Source organism: Cervus elaphus, chromosome 2, assembly GCF_910594005.1.
Source record: "Cervus elaphus chromosome 2, mCerEla1.1, whole genome shotgun sequence".
Classification (NCBI taxonomy): domain Eukaryota; kingdom Metazoa; phylum Chordata; class Mammalia; order Artiodactyla; family Cervidae; genus Cervus; species Cervus elaphus.
The window spans coordinates 2,813,476-2,834,670 of record NC_057816.1 but is presented as its reverse complement, the minus strand read 5'-3'; positions in this window follow the sequence as shown (position 1 = coordinate 2,834,670).

Here is a 21,195-nt window from a genome sequence, read left to right as displayed (position 1 = left end):
TCCGAGGAGAAAACTTTCTTTCCCTGCAGGAGAGTGTGCTAGGATGGTGCCAATCTGGGTCGCTGGAGAGGAGGCCTGCAGGCTTTCTGATTAAATCAGACATTCAGGTATTAGCCTTTTCATACTGTTCATGGGGTTCTTAAGGCAAGACTACTGAAGCGGTTTGCCATTCCCTTCTGCAGGGGACCATGTCAAGGCTGTATATTGTCACCCCACTTAATTAACTTATTGCAGAGTACATCACATGAAACGCCCAGTTAGATGAATCACAAGCTGGAATCAAGATTTCTGGGAGAAATATCAACAACCTCAGATATGCAGATGATACCACTCTAAAGGCAGAAAGCAAAGTGGAACTAAAGAGCCTCTTGATGAGGGTCAAAGAGGGAAAAAAACTCAACATTCAAAAAATGACAATCATGGCATCTTATTCTATCACTTCATGGCAAACAGGTGGGGGAAAAGGGGAAATAGTGACAGATTTAATTTTCTTGGGCTCCAAAATCATTGTGGATGGTGACTGCCGCCATGAAATTAAAAGACGCTTGCTCCTTGGAAGAAAAACTATGACAAACCTAGACAGTGTATTAAAAAGCAGAAACATTACTTTGCAGGCAACGGTCTGTATAGTCAAAGCCATGGTTTTTCCAATGGTCATGTATGCATGTGACAGCTGGACCATAAAGAAGGCTGAGCACGAAAGAATTGGTGTTTTCGAACTGTGGTGTTGGAGAAGACTCTTGGCAGTCCCTTGGGCTGCAGGGAGATCAAACCAGTCGGTCCTAAAGGAAATAAGTCCTGAATATTCGTTGGAAGGACTGACGCTGAAGCTGATGCTCCAATACTTTGGTTACCTGAGGCCAAGAGCCAACTCACTAGAAAAGACTCTGATGCCGGGAAAGATTGAGGAGAAGAAAAGAGAAGGGGATGACAGAGGATGAGATGGTTGGATGGCATCACCGACTCAATGGACATAAGTGTGAGCAAACTCTGGGAGATGGTGAAGGACAGGGAATCCTGGTGTGCTACAGTTCACAGGGTCACAGAGAGTCAGACACGACTGAGCGACTGAACAACAAGGGCATGGCACCAGCGTTTTCTCATTTTAAGACTTATTAAGCCAGGAGCAGGCAACCCACTGCAGTGTTCTTGCCTGAAGCATTCCATGGACAGAGGAGCCTGGCGGGCTACAGTCCACGGGGTCGCAAACAGTCAGACACGACTTAGCGACTGAGCACGCACAAACAGATCGATGAAGCAGAAGAGAGAACACAGAAACAGACCCCCACACACAGACAACTGGCTTTTTAAAAACGTGCAAAGGCAATCCAGTGAAGCAAGCAGAGTCTTTAAACAAATACTGTGGGGGAAATGAGACCTCTATACACATGTAAAACTTCACTCATACTTCATACCACATACAAAAATTTATTCAAAATGGATCTAAATGGAAAACTAAAGGACAAAGTTTCTAGAAGAAAGCAGCAGAAAACTTCTTGGGCTCAGCATCTATTTCTTAGATATGACACTGAAAATAAGATCCACAGAAACTAAATTGATGAATTGATCTTCCTTGAAGTTAAAATCTTCTGCTCTTCAAAATACACCATGAGGAGGAAAAGTCAAGTCATAAACTGGGAATAAATAGCTGCAAAACTTCTGGCTGATAAAAGACTGGTACCCAGAATACAAAAAGAATTCATAAATCTCAAAGATAAATAAGTCAATTTAAAAAAATTGGGCAAAACATTCGAACAGACGGAAGCAGATCTACGGATGGTAAATAAACACGTGAAAAATGCTCAATCTGATTGGTCTTCAGGAAAATGCCAATCAAAACCACAATGAGACACCGCTGCATACCTGTTCAGAAGCAGAAATGAAAGACTGACCCCATCAAGGGCCTTGGAGGAACCGGGCCTGTCACAACGGTTGTGTGGGACCACACAAAACAGTCCATGCATCACCACGCTGCACCTAGTTGGGCTGAGTTTTTAAAAAGTTAAACATCCCCCTACCACATAACACAGTCACCTCCCTTCTAAGTATTTGCCCAAAAGAAATGAAAACAAGTGTCCGTGCAAATGTCCACAGAAACTGTTGATAAAAGTCCCCAACTGGAAACCTCCCAAATGTCCATTCCCGGGTGAATGGATGAAGTAGGGGCACTCATACCAAGGAGCATTACTCGGCAGCAGCAAGGGATGAGCTGTTGATATAAACAACAGCACAAGTGAATGCCCAGATAATGATTTTGAGTGTAAAAAGCTGCCCAGGAAAGGGTACCCACTGCATAATGACACTTCTAGGAAACTCCAGAAGATGCAGACACATGTGTGGGGACAGGCTGGTGGTTGTCTGAGGACAGACTGGAGGAGGCAGCGTGTGGGGGTGGGAGGGAAGTATCTGGGGATGGTGGATAAGTTCGTCCTCTTGACTGTGCAGGTGGGTTCAGAGTGTATCCACACCTCAAGGTGTATCCAGGTGTATCAATCATACCTCAGTAAAGATGTTCAGGAAAAAGTGACTCAGTGCGGGAGGTGGGGGAGAATGTTCAACCAGGAGGGATGAAAAGAGCTCGTAAGTGGCTTTTATGAATTTTTCTTTTCTTTTCTATTTGGCAACAAGGGAGTGGGCAGCCAGAGGGAAGGGCTGGGCGTGGGCATGGCCATGGGCTCCCAGGGGCAACTCACCAGCGGTGTGGCCGGAAGCATAGAGAGAAAGGACTCCTTGGTTGGCTAAATATAAGGCAGGCACACCGAAGGTCTCAAACAGGATCTGCAGGAGGCGTGGATGCAGTCAGGGGGCACTTTGCCTAAATTCCGTGAGCAAACAAGACCCTCTGGCCAGAGGCACATGACTGCCCCAGAGGGATCCAGACAGCGGGCCAGGAATGCCACTCTTCACCCCAGCCCTGCCCTGACGAGCTCCACAACACCCTGACTCCCCATCTGCAGAATGGGCTCATACCCTTCCCAGGTACCAAAAGGGTGAGCACCTTCTGTGTTGTCTCAGGACCAACTAGAGGGCATCACATCGTCTTGTAAGCCACCGTTTCTTCACGGTGGGGAAAACGCAGATTCCCAAAGCCTCTGAGAAGCCATTGCTGGTCCCTCCACTGAGCACACCCTTCTTTCCTCTCTCCGAGGGCGGGCAGACCCATACCGAGCAGGGTTCTTGGCCTTCCCCAATCAATAGAAATCGATCAGAGGCCAGACGAGGCACTCAGGCAAGGCTTGATCGGGGCGGGGCCCCTGTTGCAAAAGGGAGGGGGTGGCAAGCACAAGTAACAGGTTCCTGGCTCCCCTGAGTGGGGTCGGGGTGTGTCCAGGGGTGAGCAGAGGGGTGGTGTAGGTGGGTTGCCCCCCTTCGTGGTGCTGAGAGCAAGGGGCACATGCAGGGCCCTGCTTCTGCCAGCACTACCCAGTTTTTGACAGTTTTTTTTTTTTTTGCTGTCAGCTCTTCAGAAGTGGCAGTTGAGTTTTTCGGTCTCTTTGTATCTTTTGGTCCGGAATTTGTCCCCAGCGCACATGCACGCAGTTATTTTTGGTGTCGTATGGTTTCTTTGCTCGAGGAGAGGTGTGTCCCAGTGCAAGCACCACAGCAAAGGCCAGGTCCCAGGGCCTCCTGTCTCCAGACGTCCTCAGAATTCTGACACTTGGACTTTAGACAACTCATTTGTCTCATCACGATGGAGCAATGAAAGCTAACGGCTACTGTGTGTCACGCACAGGCCGGGCACTTAGTCCAGACGTGGCTTGGTCAAGAAACCTCTCCTGGGCGCTATGTACACGGGGGAAGCAGCAAACAGGGGAGGCACAGCCTCGTGTTTACGGCCCACGGTGGCGGCCCCCTGGTGGATGTGACGTAGGATTCCCCCCCACCCCATCCACATGAGAGACCGGTGGGCAAGGACGTGAGGGAGCAGGTGGCAGAAGTGGGATGTGAGCACGGGCTGCAGGGCACGCCGGGGCACGGCCTCTGTGACCCTGGTGGGGTGAGTGAGCGAGTCTGCCGCCAGATGGCGACACTGGGGTCCACGGGCCTCCAAGTCCTTCCCAAGTCTGTTCCTGCCCCTACACTCCAGAGGCAACCGCTTTTGGTTTTCTCTTTTTTTTCAGCTGGGCGGGGTTGCTGCACGCTGGCTCTGGTCTGGGTGCGGGGGCTCCTCTCTAGTTTCGTGGCGGTGGTTTCTCTTGTTGCAGAGCCCGGGCTCCAGGCACGTGAGCTCAGTACTTGTGGTGAACGGGCTCAGTATTTGTGGTGAACGGGCTCAGTGCTTGTGGTGAACGGGCTCAGTATTTGTGGTGAACGGGCTCAGTGCTTGTGGTGAACGGGCTCAGTACTTGTGGTGAACGGGCTCAGTATTTGTGGTGAATGAGTACTTGTGGTGAACAGACTCAGTACTTGTGGTGAACGGGCTCAGTGCTTATGGTGAACAGGCTCAGTACTTGTGGTGAACAGGCTCAGTATTTGTGGTGAATGAGTGCTTGTGGTGAATGGGCTCAGTACTTGTGGTGAACGGGCTCAGTGCTTGTGGTGAACGGGCTCAGTGCTTGTGGTGAACGAGTACTTGTGGTGAACAGACTCAGTACTTGTGGTGAATGGGCTTAGGTGCCCCACGGCTTATGGAATATCCCCAGACCTCGGATCGAAGCTATGTCCCCACTGAACCCGTGATTGCGTTGGCAAGAGGATTCTTAACCACTGGACCATTGGGGAAATTGTATTGGTTCTTTCGATGGCAGGACTCAACATGGTGTCCCTCGGATAGATGGAAGGCAGACTTGGTCACATGCAGCTCCAAACAAGGGTCAACTGCCAGGCTGCGCCATGGGGGTGGGACGGGGGTGCACCCAGGAACAGGGTGACAGTGAGCTGGAGCTGCCGGGGACAGAGCACCGATGGCCGGCGGGGGTTCTGCCAGGTTTCAAGGGATCCTTTGAATCAGCTCATTTGACTAATGTCATGGGCTCCTGGGCATAGAAACAGACCCTAATGGTCTAGTACCCGTCTCTGAAGTGATTAGGGCAGGTGTATAGTGCCCTGGGGTGTGTGACGGGACCACAGACAGAGTGGTTGGGGTGTGGGCTTAATCTGCTGCCCAAGACGGAAATTAACCAGCCTCTAGCCAAGACCCCAAACCAGGTCAAGACAGCCTTTTTAAACAACATTATACACGGAACACACACCACTGAGTGTGTTACTCACAAAGCGTGCTTCCCTCTAAGGGGGTTATTACAGAGCAGGGTCTGGGGGCTTGATGATTTACCAAGAGAAGTGAGAACACGTGTCCATACAAAGATTAGCCTGTCAGTCTTGCCATTCTTAGGTTCCCCCCACCTGGATCCTGGAATTTGGATCCTAGTGGAGGTGGGAGGGCAGCTTTTATGATTCAACTAGAGACCCTTCCCCTTAAAAACACGAAGACAAAAACCAGCTCCACTCCCCCTGGGCTGGCAAGAGCTTGGAAGGGTCTTCAGGGATCCTGAGGTCAAGCTCCCATTTCATGGATGAGAAAACAGAGGCCTAGGGACAAGAACCAGCATTTAGTGAGCGCTTGATGGTGCTGAGCATTGGGACACGCGCTTTAGTGCGTTAACTCATCTCATTTCCATAGCACCCCCGGGCGATATCGTCATCCTCCTCTGAGGGGACACCAGGACACCCAGAGGACCAGTCACCCACCCGAGGTCACAGGGCCAGCACTTGGGGGTCTCAATGCCAGCCCGCGCCCTTCCCTGTATGCTGGGCTGTTCCCCACACTGGTTTCTCTCCTGGGACTTGGCCCCCAGAAACCCTCTTCAGATACACATTTATTCTCAGAGGAGAACCAGCCCCGCAGTCCTCAGCCTGCTTGTCTCCAGGAGGAGCCCTGGATATCAGCTGCTGGACCGAGGGCCAAAGGCAGGGAGGGGACCGGCTGGAAGGCCGGAGCGGACGGGGAGCTCGGCGCAGAGCCGGGTCAAACATGTCTGGGTGTGTCTGAGGGTGTTTCCGGATGAGACTGGGAGTTAAGTGCATGTGCTAAGTGCTGAGCTCAGTCGTGGCCGACTCCTGCAACCCCGTGGACTGTGGCCCGCCAGGCTCTCTGTCCATGAGATTCTCCAGGCAAGAATACTGGAGTGGGTTGCCATTTCCTTCTCCAGGAGATCTTCCCCACGCAGGGATTGAACCTGTGTCTCTTAAGTCTCCTGTATTGGCAGGCGGGTTCTTTACCACTAGCACCACCCATAGACTGAGCAAAGCAGATTGTTCTTCCCAAAGTCAGTGACGTGAAAGCCAAAGAGTTGGTCGCTCAGTCGTGTCTGACTCTCTGCGACCCCATGGACTGTAGCCCACCAGGTTCTTCTGTCTATGACATTCCCCAGGCAAGAATACTGGAGTGGGTAGCCGTTCCCTTCTCCAGGGGAGCTTCCCCACCCAGGGATCAAACCTGGGTCTCTTTCATTGCAGGCAGATTCTTTACTGCCTGAGCCACCAGGGGAGGTGGGTCTCATCTAATCAGCTGAAGGGCTGACTAGAACAAAAGGCCTGAACTTCCCTGAAGGAGAGGGAATTCCTCCTGTCTGATTGCCTTTGAACTGGGACATCAGGTCTTTTTTTTTTAAATATATTCCTTATTATTATTTTATTTATTTTTGGCTGTGCGGGATCTTCGTTGCCGCCGGGACTTCCTCTAGTTGCGGCCAGCACACGCTTCTTGTTACTGTGGCCTCTCTTGTTGTGGAGCCCAGGCTGTAGGGTTTGCAGGCTCCGTAACTGCGACTCCCGAGCCATGGAGCGCAGGCTCAGTGGTTGGAGTGCTCGGGCTTCGTTGCCCGAGGCGTGTGGAATCTTCCCAGATCAGGGATCGAACCCATGTCTCCTGCACTGGCAGGCAGAGTTTTACCACTGAGCCCTCAGGAAATCCTGGGACATCAGTTTGTGTGTGTGTGTGTGTGTGTGTGTGGTTCTGGACTAGAACTTAGACCGCTGGCTGTCCTGGGGTCCATCCTGCTGGCTGCAGATGCTGGGACTTGCCGGCTCCCGAGGCCTCATTGACTCCTTACAGTAACACGTATTTCTCCTTGCTGTTGCTGAGTCACTCAGTCGTGTTCGACCCCGTGGACCGCAGCCCGCCAGGCCTCCCTGTCCTTCACCATCTCCCAGAGCTTGCTCAGACTCCTGTCCATCGCGTTGGTGGTGCCATTCAACCATCTCATCCTCTGTCATCCCCTTCTCTTCCTGCCTTCAATCTTTCCCAGCATCAGGGTGTTTTCCAATGAGTCGGCTCTTCACATCAGGTGGCCAGAGGACTGGAGCTTCGGCTTCAGCATCAGCCCTTCAGGTGAATATTCAGGGTTGATTTCCTTCAGGAGTGACAGGTCTGAATCCCTTGACTCTCTGTGTCTCCTCCACTGCATGTGTATCTCCTCCTGGTTCTGCTTCCCTTGGGGAGCCCCGAACACAACTGTCTGGAGCAGCGTGTTCCCTCAGGGGGGAGGGATGCTTCTGTCTCTCTCTCCTCTCTCCAGCTCACAGGGGCCCCTTCTGGTCCTGGGCATTCTTGAAGCTGCTGTCTGCCGTGGCAGGACTGAGGCTTATGCCAGGTCCACGTGCCACCTGGCGTGGCCCATCTCTGTGACCCACCGTCCGCATGCAGGGGAGGACTCGTCGGCGCCCTCAAGCTCTGTGTTAAATGAGGCAGAGCTCACAGCTGTGCTGCGATGGACGCTGCTCCATTTCTGGGCCACGGAGGGAGCTTCCTTCCTGGGCAGGTGGTGCCTTGGGCCGCTGGGCATGCCCACTGGTTCACCGCTCACCGCAGGATGCGCCGCTGAGCTCCAGGGAGTCCGAGCCAGGTGGCAGAACCTGGCTGCTTGCTTAATTAGCTCGCTGATGTCCTCATTAGGCAGCCCCTGTGGCCCCTACCCCACCTGGAACCCTTGCCAGGCCTGAGGAGGATTCTGCCATCTGCGCTGGGCATGCACCCCGCCTTTCCCCACCAGCTTTGATAGGCTCCGTCACCCAGTTCAACCCACTTCAAGCTGGGACAGTCCAACCAGCACACACCACCCACTCCTCGGGGCTGGGGGGCAAACCGGGTGTGGGGCCTATGGATGGAGGAGGTCCCGGAGCTTTGAAGTCAGGCTTAGACCGGCAGGCTGGACACAGCAGGGATCAGTGCTGAGAATGTACTGTGAACAGAGACCCCAGCGGTCTCGGCGTGTCCACAGGCCACTCGCTGTGTGACCTCAGCCAATGACTTCCTCGGCTCCTGGAAGCCCCAGTTTCCCTGCCTGCCCAAAGGGGCACATAAGCGCGCTGCACATAGAGTGGCTGCAGGTCTGGATGAAACCATTCATTCAACAACTTACCTGTGCTCACTGGTCTGGCGAGCCCTCCGGTGGAAGCCGTCACGCTTGCTGCCGGCGCCCGGGAAGTCAGGTCTCGCTGGTGTCTCTGTCTCCCCGGAGGTTGGGGAGGGACCCCCGCTGCCCCCCACCAGCCTGCTCCCTGACCCCCGAGCTCGCCGCCTGGCCTCTCACCTGTGACAGCCTCTCTTTACTGGACATGGAGCTCAAGGGAGGCTCTGTCATCAGCAGAGGGTGCTGCTCCGGGGCAACGTGGAGCACCTGGTAGAAGGCGTAGTGCCAGATCTGATGAGAGAGGGGGTGCGGCCGTCAGCGCCCCGCAGCCCCCACCCCGGCCTCTACCGCCGCCCACCCCGGAGGAGGCCGGCCGAGGGCCGGGAGGACCGTAGGGCGGCCCCTCAGAGAGGCCACCTCGAGAGGGCCCGCCTTGCTGGCCCTGCAGAGCAACGTCTCAGAAATGGGTCCTCCGGCCCTAGTCGGGCCCTTGGATGCCGCAGCCCCAGCCAGCAGCTGCCCGCAGCCCCGTGAGAACGGAACGAGAACCAGCCGGCTAAGTTGCCCCCAAGTTCCTGGCCCTCGGAGACTGTGGGAGGGGACCGGGGACCACCTCTGTTTTCAGTCACTCCATGCCGGGATGACCTGAAGCCTTGGATAGTTAACGCGTCGTCCAAGGCACTGCGACCCTGTTCAACTACGTATGGAGCCCCCAGTTACTGAGAGAGTGGTTCAGGTTAGCTGTGTCCATCCCATCCTTACTGCACTGGGCACGGTTGGATGGCGTCACAGACTCAATGGGCATGAACTTGGGCAAACTACGGGGGATCGTGAGGGACAGGGAGGCCTGGTGTGCTGCAACCCATGGGGTCACAAGGAGTCAGACACGACTGAGCGACTGAACAACAATAGCAAAAATACGCAGAACATAAACTTTACCACTGTAACCTTTCTCCAAGCGTACAGTCCAGGGGCATTAAGTACACGCACACTGTTGTATGACCATCACCTCCGTCCATCTCCAGAACTTTCTATCTCCCCGAACTGACACTCTGTCCCCAGTAAACACTAATTCTCCATCCCCTCCCCCAGCCCCTGGTCCCCAACCTCCAACTTTCTGCCTGCATGAACTTGATGACCCTCGGTCCTCACAGAAGTGGCATCATACATTGTTTGTCCTTCTGTGACTGCCCTACTTCTCTGAGCATCGTGTCCTCACGGTTCACCCCCATCGTAGCTGTGTCAGGATCTCCTTCCTTTTAAAGACCAGGTAGTATTCCATCGTATGGAAGGGCCACACTGTGTGCATCCTGTCATTCACTGAAGGACACTTAGGTCATGTCTACCTTTTAGCTGTTGTGAATCTTACTGCTATGAGCACATGTGTACAAATATCTCTTCCTGGCCTTGCTTCCAAGTCTTTGGGGATTCACTCCAAAGGGGGATTGCTTCCGTGGTGACTCAGATAGCAAAGAATCTTCCAGAGATTGATCTACAAGATACCCTAGGTTCGATCCTTGGGTTGGGAAGATTTCCTCTAGAAGGGAATGAAAACTCACTCCAGGATTCTTGCCTGGAGAATTCCATGGACAGAGGAGCCTGGCGGGCTACAGTCCATAGGGTCTCAAAGAGTCGGACACAACTGGGTGACTAACACGCTCACTTTCATGGTAATTCTAGTGTGATTTTTTGAGGAACCACCATATTGTTCTCTATAGTGACTGCACAGTTTTACATTCCCACCAAGAGTGTTTGAGAATTCCAAATTTCTGACTCCTCATTCTCACCAACATTTGTCATTTGGTGGAGGGTGAGGGGTGAGGTGTTTATTTGTTTTTAAGATAATAGCCATCTTAATAGGTGTGGAGTGTGTTTCATATTTTCTTAAATCCATTGTCTCCTTTAATTCTCACAACAGCGTTACATGGTAGGAAAAGTTAGATCCCTTTCTTACTATTAGGAAACTGAGGACCAGAGAGCCAAATTACGGGTCCAAAATGATGCAGGTCATGCATGATGGAGATGGGATTCAGGTCCAGGTTTGTAATTCTAAAGCCGTATGGTGAGTACTGTGATGTAGTATCTCCAGGGACCCAGAGCCAGGAGATGCAGGGAGAGCCCTGGATGTTGTCAGTACATCCCTTCCGAGGTGCCGGGCAGCAGGCCACCCCAGGCATTGGTGCGGGCGCTTGAGCACGCCCCACCCAACAGAAGCCACAGCCTACCTTCTCTATGTCATCCCAGTTGGTGATGGCACCCCGAGAGATGGGGTATAAGAGGTTGAGTTTCCCTCGGATTTTCGGAACCTCGTTTCCAATGAACCAGTCTTCCTCTTGCATTCCCACCAACAGCTTCTGAAACACACAGGCCAGGGCACGTCTGCCCTCAGCAGCATCTCCCTTGACTTGGGTCTGTGGGTGCACTGCGGACGGCGGGGAGCCCCGACGTACTGCCGGGGACCACTCTGGGTCACAGCATCACTGCTGGTGGGCTCCTCAGACCCCCACACTGTGTCAAAACACTGCTAAGGGGTTTCAGCAGATGACCTGCAAGCAGAAGGTGCCCCTGGGAACCCCTGCTGGGACAGGCTCTTGCCCACTTTGTAGGTGAGGAGACCAAGGCCCCAAAGAGAGGGGCGGGAAGGGAGGAGCTCTGGAGGTGGGGGTGGGGGACGGACACACTGGCTTCTATCTTTGCTTTGGAAAGTAAGCAGGGAGTCTCCAATTTAATATAATTTGTTATTTTGGGGGAAGACAAATCTACTCTCATGCAGATAAAACCATGCATTCCATCATCTGGAAACTATCTGAGAGTCGGCTGTGTGTAAATCTGAGTCCACCAAGAACCAGACACCAAGAGGAGATGAACGGTACAAGGTTTTTATTAGGGAACACGCCAGACGAGGAGGAGAGACACCAGCTGCTGTCCAAGTCTGAGGCCAGGTACAGGACAGTGGGCTGGGTGGGGGACCTGGTATACTGCCCAGTTGGCAAAGCCGCTGAGGAGTCCTTGAGCCAAAGTCATTTATCAGGGTCGTTCATTCATTCGTGTCTCCCAGAGGCGGGTCTCCTGGGTGTCCCTGCCACGACCCGTTGTTGGCTACAAGTCACGTGCGGGCAGCACGGCCTTGGTGTCCCGGGGCAGGCGGGCCCTGGCGGGGAGGCAGAGGGCTGTGGCGGTGTGCTGGTGCACGGGGGTCGTGCTGCGATGGCGCCAGCCTGCGATGGCGCACGCGGCAGGGATGCTGCTGATCCAGTGGCCTGGTGGCGCCAGGCTGCCCTGCTGCAGCGGATTTCGGAGACAGAGCCCCCTCAGGGAGCAGCACCGCTCCTCCGCACACAGCTCTTCCATTTCAGGAGTTTGTATTTTAGGCGGAAGAGGCCGTGAGCCTCACGCATGGAGTCCGCCCTCTCTGAGCTCCGCCTGCTTCTCTGGCCGGTGTGACAATGGCCGGCCGTCCCTGCATCTGGCCACAGTGTTGCCAGGGATCAAGTCTAGTAAGTCTGTGGCTGGGAACACATTTTATAAGCCAAAAGTATCCGTTGATGCAAGGGGCAGATTTCAGCTCAGCCCAATCTTTGTGAGGAGGGAGAGGGACCAGGGATGCCTGCGGGAATGAGGAAGAGGCAGCCTCGTCCTGGTCTGACGTGGACGGTGCTCGGGTCTGACGATCGCTTTGGTTACAGTGGTTGAGTGACTCTGGGCAGAGCCTGTCCCGCCCCTCCATGGCCAGAGGTCCCCCACCAGGGGTCTCCCTGCCCTCCTGCTGCTTCACAGAAGGGCCCGGGAGGGACCGTGGCGTGGTTGGCACGGTGGAGCACCCTGCCGTGTGCCGACCCCTCGTGGAGGCAGAAGCTTCACCAGGGACTCGCCTGAAGCCCGGACAGGCGGCACCGAGATGCCTCACGGAACCCGAAGACTGAAAACCCAGGAGGCTGTGGTTCCGATAGAGGGTTTGCTGCCTGATCATTCGTCTTGGTCACACGTGGCATTTTGGTGCGGAATTTTAGCTTCTTTGCAGTAATCTTGTGCTTCCCCAGGTATGTGACCTACATTCTTTTTCTCACTGAACCTCTTTGTAGAGCAAACAGGTATTACGTCCTCCCTGGGGCTGTAGAATGTTGTTCTATGGGCCAATGTTAATTTTCTTTCTTTCTTTTTTTTTTTAGGATTTAGGCTATTTCTTTCTTCCTTTTAGTTAGAGGATAATTACTTTACAATATTGTGATGATTTTTGCCATACATCAACATGAATCAGTGTGAGTTATACACATAACCCCTCCCTCTTGAACCCCTCTTCCCACCCCTTTAGGTTCAACGTTAAGTTTGACCTTTCCGGACAAATGATCACACCTGTTGGGGCAAGAGATGTCACACCAAAGGTTTCAAGCAGAGGGCCTGAGTACAGAGGGGTGGTTACACCGTGCTGGGAGTTTGAACGAAAAGGCAGACAGTAGGACGCCCTGGAGGCCGCTTGACTGTGGGAAGAACCAGGCAGTGGGTTTGCAGAACAAGGGCTCAGAGGAGGCCCCTCAGGGCTGGGAGGGGCTCTCTCGGGTCACAGGGCGATCCGTGGATGGAGTGGGAGGATGAGGACTGCCTGCTGCTGGGGGGTGGGGGAGCTGAACAGGGTGGGAAAACAGGAAGCCTGTCCCCTCCTGCCGCCTTCTGGAGGCTTTGGTGCCTCCTACTTGCAGAACCTCTCAGGGGCCAGTTGGTAGAGGAGCCCCAGCCCCAGCATCACGGAACAGAGCAGAAACCAGCTGCAGAGGTTTGAATGGCGGCCTCTGAGATAGGTCCACGTGTAGCCCCCAGAACCCACGCGAGTGCAACCTTGTTCAGAAACAGGGGCTTTGCTGATGTGACTCATTTAGGGATCTGGAATGCGGCTGGATTTAGGGCAGGCCCAAGACCCAGTGGCAAGTGTCCTTATGCGTGAGAAGGGAGGGGAGAGTGGGCGGAAAAAGGGAAGGAGGAGAGAGAAGCCGCGGGACGATGGAGGCAGAGGCCGCAGAGATCCAGCCTCAGGCCCGTGAACGCCACCGGAAGCGGGAAGACGCCGGGAGGACCCTCCCCAGACCCTGGAGAGTGTGGCCTCGACACCCTGTCACCTGCCGTATAAGTGAACAGAGGGTGTCGCAGCCAACAAGCCCTCAGCCGCTGCAGCCACCCTGACTCTGCACCCTCAGGGGACTCGGGGTGGAGAAAAGCAGATGCTGGCCCCAGATAGCTGAAAGTTCTAGTCTGGAAGTGCTAGTCTGAAAGTGCTCAGACGTGTCCGACTCTTTGCAACCCCATGGGCTATAACCCCCCAGGCTCCTCTGTCCACGGGATTCTCCAGGCAAGGATACTGGAGTGGGTTGCCATTTCTTCCTCCAGGGGATCTTTCTGACCCAGGGATCGAACCCAGGTCTTTGCATTGCAGGCAGATTCTTTACCGTCTGAGCCACCAGGGAAGTCCAAGAATACTGGAGTGGGTAGCCTATCCCTTCTCCAGGGAATCTTCCCGGCCCAGGGATTAAACTGCATCTCTACATTGGCAGGCAGGCTCTTTACCAGCTGAGCCAGACAGTTGAAGTGCACATCAAAGGAATGATTCCAACGAGCCCAGACTTTTGCCTCTTCCCATATACAGAAGACCGCTAAATTTATTGACTTGAGATATGTGCTTTTCCCAAACTAACAGCAAACTTTTGATGTACCGACTACCTGGTTTTCATCACAAAAACCCCTATATGCCCTGGCTCCTCCCTTAGCCCTCGGAGCAGATCCTCAGAGCGATCTGAGAGCCTGTCTACTGGACCAAAGTCCTCAGCAAATCCACCGAACAAAACAGAATTCTCAGCTTTCAGGCTGTGCCAGTTTGTCTCTTTGCTTCCGTCAACACCACCTTGATTCTGGACCTGGGGTTCCAGAATCAGGAGGGTCCGAAGGTTTGCTGTTTCGGCACCAAAACAGCGGCCCTCGGTTGTGGCCGCCCCAGGGCACTAACCCAGCAGCAGTGACAACATATGAAGTATAAGCCTCCCTCCTCCATGCACCCCCAGCTAACTCCCACTCCCCACTCCCAACTATTGAGTAGATAAACCCCTAAAAAGCAGAGTGGGCGAGGGGGGAGGTAAATGCATTTCCATCCTCTCGAGGCTGGTGGGGAATTATTCAGAGACAGTTCAGTTTCCGAGAAAGAGTGGACAGCAGAGGGGGCTCAAAGGACCCAAACCTCTGGGAGGCAGGAGCCAGGGGAGGCCGCGGGCCGAGCCCCTGCTTCTGGGGACGCGGCGGGGGGAGGGCAGGGGCCGACGGACAGTCTGCTCCTTCCTGGCCGTGACCGACAGCCGTCATGGTGCCCAGAGCTCTGCCTGCGGCTGTGCGTTGGGAGGGGCCTGGAGGGGTGTCGGGACCCCTCTCTCACCCAGCTGAGCCGTGGCAAGTGGATTAAGCAAGGCTCTCGCAGCCTTTTCTTAGCTCCAGGTTCACGCCGCCCCAGACTCCGGAGCCTACGGGACCGGAAGTCAGCCGCCGCCACTAGCGACAAAGGCTAGATGTGGGGAGCTCGGGCGGCTCTTCCGGGAGGTCGAGTGCCTCAGTCTCCAAGGAATCCTGCACCCCCGACAGGTTGCCCTGCCTCTGACTTGTGGCAGCCTCCCCACCTCCTCCTGCCCCCGCCCTTCCTCTCTCCGCTTCTTGGATGCACAGGACGGGCCCACCTGGCTCCAGGGGACGCGGCTGGAGGGGCAGCCAGGAGACACAGAAGGAGGGAGGGGACGGCCTCAGAGAGAAGGGGCTCAGCCCGGGCGAGGCTGGTACTTCCTTTCCCCCAAGAGAGCACACCTTTCAGTACGGCTTAAAGCATTTGTCAGTTGAACTGCGTGCCCTCCCAGCAAACCCTGTATTGAAGCCCTGACCTCAGAGTGTGGCTGTATCGGGAGCCGGGCCCTTAAAGAGGTGATTACGGTAAAATGAGGTCACGAGGGTGGGGCCCTAGACCCACAGGACTGCTGTCCTTATAAGAGGAGGAGGTCAGGACACAGACACACACAGAGGGACGGCCCTGTGAGGATGCGGGGAGGAGACGGCCGCCTCCACGCCCAGGAGAGAGGCCTCAGGAGGACCAGTCCCACCCACACCTGCGTCTCGGATTCCAGCCTCCAGGCCTGGAGAGAATAACTGTGTGCTGTTCTAGCTGCCCCGGCTGCGGGCCTTTGTCCCAGCAGCTCAAGCAAAGCAACACAGAGCCAAAGACGAAGCGACGTGTAGCGTTCTCGAGCCAGGTCCTCTTGGTGGGAGGTCTTAAGACAATGCTCAAGGCCCTTTGCATCTTAGCTGGGGAGGGGCTGCGGCCCCCAGGGAGGACGCCCGGCACTCACCTCGTGGCGCAGTTTCCCGAGGATGGTGGGAAACACGGCCAGGGGCGCCTCTGTCCCCGCGAAGCCCACCTTGCTGAAGCCCGAGCCGTAGTCGCAGATGAGGGGCACATTCATGGCGCCGGGTGTGAGCCAGCTGCAGGGAAGACAGAGGGTGCGGCTGTCGGTGCCCACCCGAGGGGCAGCGGCAGTGCCAGGTCGGACCTCCGCTCTGGGCCCCCAGAGCCGGGCCTGCCTGCGGGGTGAGCTGCCGTTTGCGTGTGCTGGGCAGTTTGCGGGAGCGGCCCGGCTCTGAAATGACCACCTGCACTGGCTGCCTGGAGCCGTGGGGCTTTTGCCGGGTGCGGCCCGTGGCCTGCCTCACTGCGGTCTCCTGAAGCAGCCCCTTCACCGTTCTCCCAGCCAGGGGGTTTGGCCAGGGGGCCCTGGGAGGTACGGTGGCCCTGGTGGTCTGCATGTTGGTGTCACGGCCAGACCCCCAACCTCTCTCCTGGGAGGCCTCCCACCTCCTGGCCCCAGGTCAAAATCAATCCCTCCCCTCCACTTGGCTTCTAGACAACTTCTTCCAGGTTTTGGCAAGTTTGGAAAACATGAGAAGGATAAAGAAGGAACTCCCAACCTAGAACAGATTCAGAGCGGGGAGGGATTTGCCTCCAACCCGCCGACTCGCTGAGCCTGCCGTTTGCTGGAGAGGGGAACAGGGCTGCTGAACCCAGGACAGAACAGTCCCCGAAGGGGCGCTTTCCTGCTTTACCCCATATTCTTATAGAGCCGGGAGTCACTCGTGAGTCTAAATATTCAGTATCAACACACAGAAGCAAAAATCTAACAAAGGGTGTTATGGAGATTGGAAGGGAAAGGTTCAGACCATTAGGAGAAGCAACTGGGGCTTCCCCGGTGGCTCAGTGGTAAAGAATCTGTCTGCCAGTGCAGGAGATGCGCATTCAGTCCCTGATCCGGGAAGATCCCACGTGCTGAGGAGCAACTAATCTCCTGGGCCTGCGCTCTGGAGCCCGGGAACCGCAACACCTGAGCCCGCTTGCCGTGACTGTCGAAGCCCGCGCGCCCTAGAGCCCGCTGCTTCACGACAAGAGACGCCACCGCCATGGAAGCCCGTGCATCGCAACTAGAGAAAAGTCCGCCACTCACGGCAACTAGAGAAAAGTCCGCCACTCACGGCAACTAGAGAAAAGCCCGTGCAGCAACGGCACAGCGAAATTAAATAAAAAGTTATTTAAAAATCACTATAATCCGATGTGATAAGGGCTGTGCATAGGAGGCGACGTTCTAAGTCGGCCTGGGAGGACTTGGACAAGGAGCTGTGTCCTCAGACTCACAGGAGACGGGTGAGTATTCTTTTTCTCTTTGTCCTATTCTATGATGATATACATCCGTGCCTCAGTGGTAAAGAATTCGCCTGACAATGCAGGAGACGTGGGTTCAATCCCTGGGTCAGGAAGATTCCCTGGAGAAGGAAATGGCAACCCACTCCAGTATTTTTGCCTGAAAAATTTCATGGACAAACGAGCCTGGGGGGCTACAGTCCATGGGGTCACAGAAGAGTCGGACACGACTGAGCGACTAAACAACAATAACAGCGTCCAGGTGAGGCTCAGCACCGCCCCGTGCCCCGCACAGCACTTGATGTCTCCCCTAAACGAACGTTGAGGTTAATCATTTAAGTAGTGAGGCCCAAAGCGATACTGGCTTGCTCTCCTAGGATGCCAGACTTCTTGGTCTAGTCCAGAGGACATCACAGTTATACATTTGGAATTAAGTATTTGTATGCACAAGTTGGGAGAAGGAAATGGCAACCCACTCCAGTATTCTTGCCTGGAGAATCCTGTGGACAGAGGAGCCTGGTGGGTTGCTGTCTATGGGGTAGCACAGAGTCGGACACGACTGAAGTGTCTTAGCAGCAGCAGCAGCACGCATGCATAAGTTAATACATGTCAGCAAACTGTCTGCAGAGGGTGGCATCAGAAGAAGGCTTTTGGCTCAGCGTTTTCCATCCTGGATCCCAGGACTTGCACAGTGTGGCCTGGGCTGGTGTAGCCCTTCAAGATGCTGGGTCCTGCTCTTCCTTCCTCCAAAGCAGCTGTTTCCTGTGTGTCCTGGCTGTCCCCTGGTGGCCACTCGCTAGACCACAGCTCTCAGATCCAAGTTAGGCAAGATTTCACAATGTTCTTCCTTCTGGAGCCAAGAAGGGCTTTCAGCCTTTCAACTGACCTCTAACACAATGCAGAGTAATTTGACAACATTAAAAAAATGCTAAGTACAATAGGGAAAGGGAGAGGCAGTTTTTCTTCTTCTCTTTTTAAAACTGTGGTTGATTTACAATGTTTTAATTTCTGCTGTGCAGCATGTGATTCAGTTATGCATTCTTTCCCATTACGGTTTATCACAGGATATTGGCCATCGTTCCCTGGGCTGCCCATAGGACGGTGCTGTTTATCCATTCTAAGTGCAATAGTTTGCATCTGCTAACCCCAGACTCCCACTCCAGCCCTCCCCCTCGGCAACCACAGTCTGTTCTCTGTGTCCGTGGGTCTGTTTCTGTCTCACAGATACGTTCATTTGTGTTGTATTTCAGATTCCACATGTAAGTGATACCACGTGGTGCTTGTCTTTTTCTGTCTGACTTATTTCACTTAGTCTGATCATCTCCAGGTCCATCCTGCAGATGGCAGGATGCAAATGGCATTGTAGCTGCAAATGGCGTTTTTTCCCTGTTTTCCGTGGCTGAGTGGTATTGCCTTGTGTATACATGTGCCACATCTTCTTCACCCACTCGTGTGTTGATGGACACTTAGGTTGCATCCGTGTCTTAGCTACTGTAAACAGTGCTTCTGTGGGCACTGGGAGCCTTGTATCCTTTCAAATTAGGGTTTTGTCTGGATAAATGCCCAGGAATGTGTTGCTGGATCACACGGTGACTCTTTTTTTTAGTTTTTTGAGGAAACTCCATGCTGTTTTCCATAGTGGTTGCACCAGCTTACCTTCTCTCCAACAGTTGTAGGAGGGCTTCCTTTGGGAGGGGCAATTTTAACACATTTGTAGTTAACTTACATATCCAGTTCTGGGTCCTGAAAGAATACAAAGGTGCTCTCTCTATCTTGTAGAAGTGGTGAGTCCGTCTAGTACAGAGGGCCACACGCATGGCCCATGGGCCACTCCCAGCTTCCGTCTGTCTTCTTGAGGTTTTGTTGGCACACGGCCACTAGCATTTGTCTGCGTATTCTCTCTGGTGCTCTGTTAGTACAGCAGCAGTGCCGACCGGTCCTGACAGAGGCTGCCTGACCCACAGAGCCCAAAGCGTTTCCTAGTTGCCTTTTTCTGGAAAGTTTGCCTGCTCCTGGGTGCACTGGTTCATGGTGACACCTGCAAAACCGACTATGGTTAGCCTGGAAAGAAGTTTCCTCTGTGGGTTTGATCTTTCATCAGCTCATTCCAAAAATTATTGCAGACCTACTGTGTGCCAGGCATTATTTCTGGTCAGAAAAGATGCTCGACGTTTTCAACCTTGGAGAGCTTCCGTATTTCCAGTTTGGACAATCGTCATGCCAGTTACCAACATTTTCCACCCAAAACAGCATCTCACTCTTTTTCAGCTTCCACACCAAGCCCACCACCTGGACCAAGGTTTCACCCATTCAACACAGCTGCCCTGTCTGCTAGACTGAAATTTATCATGGGCGCCTCTCCTCACTCACCTGTATCCGCTGATAGTGTTGGAGGCCAAATTCATCCTCCAGAGAGAACAACAACAATGAAGTGTCCACCTCACCTGGTCAGGGCCCACAGGAAGGGAGAGGAAATCTGGGTCTGGCTTTTCACCTGCTGTTACGTCAAGGCTCTGCTCCCTGAAGCCCTCAGAGCTCCACTGAAGATTTCCTCACCTGTGTAACCCTGGCTTGTATCACTGATGAGAAATGCAAGTGCTCGTGAATTTCAAAAACACATTTGGAAGAAAATGCCGACGTATTTTCATTTACCAGTGGCCAGAAGCAGCCCCAAATGGACCCTTCTCCTTTATAGAATCTTAATTTAAATGTGAATGCGCAGGGCTGCCTGAACACATGAAAAGAAACCCAGGCTGCCTTGCTTTGTGTTCTGCCAGGAGCCCCTGACTCTGGGGCCTGGGAGTCTGCTCAGGTGCCCAGACCCACAAAAATTGGGGAATTCCTGAGACTTTGAGTATTGAATTCTAGACTGTTTCAGAAGTAACTTGGTTCAATCCCTACTTAGAAGTCATATATATATATATACATCCAAAGGAAGAAGATTAAAAGAAGCATCAGGAGAAAACGTGATGAGGAATTCCCTGGTGGACTACTGGTTAAGAATCTGCCTACCAATGCAGGAGACATGGGCTCGATCCCACGTCTGGGAAGATCCCACAGGTCATGGGACAACTAAGCCCATGTGCCACAACTACTGACCCCACCTGCCTGCAAACGTGTGGTCTACTACAAGAGAAGCCCCTGCAGTGAGAAACCCACCCACCACAATGAAGACCCAGTGTAGTCAAAAATAAAATTAAAAAAAAATTTTTTTGAAAAGAGAAAACATGAAACCATTCGTTTTTGTTGTTGTTCAGTCGCTAAGTCATGTCCAACTCTTTGTGACCCCATGGACTGTGCACGCCAGGCCTCCCGGTCCCCCATAATCTCCCAGAGTTTGCATAACTAAGTTCATGTCCATCCAGCCTTCTCATCCTCTGCTGCCCTCTTCTCCTCCTGCCCTCAATCTTTCCCAGCGTCAGGGTCTTTTCCAATGAGTCAGCTCTTGGCATCAGGTGGCCAAAATATTGGAGCTTCAGCTTCAGCATCAGTCCTTCTAATGAGTATTCAGGGTAGATTTCCTTTCAGATTGGTTGGTTTGATCTCCTTGCTGTCCAAGGGACTCTTACGAGTCTTTTCCCACACCACAGTTCAAAAGCATCATTTCTCCAGTGTTCTTCCCTCATTATGGTCCAGCTCTCACATCAGTACATGACTACTGGCAAGACCATAGCCTTAACTATACACACCTTAGTCAGCAGGAAGTTTGAAATTCCCAAGCACGTCTTGCTTCTTGCAAAGCCACCAGCCCCCTCTTACCTCCAAGTTCCCGGGGAAGAGACGTGGCAGGTGCAGGCCTGGTTCTCAGGGGAGGGGTTCTCGTTTATTCAGCAACCATCAGTCTCGTTCAGCAACATTTCTCTTTCTGTTAGGAAAAAAGATTTCAAAGTCCTCTAATTAAGCAGTGAGAGCATCTAGGCCAAACCAGAGGTACGGAAACAAAGTGCCGAATGACCGTCACAGACAGAGCGGCCCAGTGACACCCTCCCCGCCCCATCCGCCGAAGGAAAGCCCTTCCGTAAAAACGAGCTATCTGCTTAACTGAAACTTCGTGAACGCGACGTGTGCAAACTCACGAGCCTCTCGAGGAGATGACAAACCTCTCTGCCTGCTTCACCAAGGATGCTGGCTGTGGGG